The sequence below is a fragment of the Oratosquilla oratoria genome, chromosome 7 (genome assembly GCF_046742065.1).
Source record: "Oratosquilla oratoria isolate Oo_2021 chromosome 7, ASM4674206v1, whole genome shotgun sequence".
Taxonomy (NCBI): domain Eukaryota; kingdom Metazoa; phylum Arthropoda; class Malacostraca; order Stomatopoda; family Squillidae; genus Oratosquilla; species Oratosquilla oratoria.
Window position 1 is genome coordinate 67306450 of NC_134783.1, and position 1066 is coordinate 67307515.

Here is a 1066-nt window from a genome sequence, read left to right on the forward strand (position 1 = left end):
GTACGACCTGTGTACTCGGAAAAAATGACGATTTTATTTAGCGGAGGGATACACATCGCACGGTCAGTGGCCAATATTGATATTTCCGACTTGAATACTTAATAGTTCTGGATCCGGTCTATTTTCCTCAGCCAAGGAGAACCTTCCCATTGGGTAAGGTTCCCAGTGACGAAATAGGAAACACGAGGTTTATGGTAACGAGAAACCTGTTATTGTATTTTTGCCGGAGGAAACCGGATGCAAACCGACGGGAATTTTCGGCTAAAGCGCCGGACAGAGACACCGATCATAGATGCAAATGGCCTCTTGATGGAGCGACTCTCATAGCCATCCGGAAGGTCGGTTGGTGTCCTTCGGGCATCTAGTCCAAACGCAACGTGGACGGAACGTTTTGTCTAACTAAAGGGAAACGTGTATGTAAACGAATTGTTTATAAACAAAAGATGCACGTTTAAATTCAAAAGCACACGTACACGCACACATACATATACTGTGTACATACACATACGCACGTTCATTCACATACGCGCGCGCACTCACGCACACAAACACACACATGCACACACACACACACACACACACGTGCACACACGAGCACATATGTACACAAACACGCAAGCACACACATGCACACGCACACATATGCACACGCACACATATGCACACGCACACACATATACTTTCCTGTGGAATAAAATAGTTTTCGTTAAGGAAAACAAAATATCAAAAGCACGTGGTTGACCTGAACTGATTATGCTGTCTAGGTAAGAGATAGTCATCATGAATACTGCAATGCAATTGAGAATGAGGTAAAACCGACACAGGTTGGACATTGTTAGCAACATCTCAATCAGATGTTTTCCAAAGAGAGTGGGAGTGGGAGAAAGGGAGTGAGAGAGTGGGGGTGAGAGAGTGGGAGTGAGAGGGTGGGAGTGAGAAAGGGGGAGTAAACGAGCGGGTGAGTGAGAAAGCGGGCGAATGGGAGAAAGGGGGCGAGTGGGAGGGAGCGAGCGAATGGGGGAGAACGGGCGGGAGGGAGAAAGCAGGCGGGGGTGAGAGAGCGGGT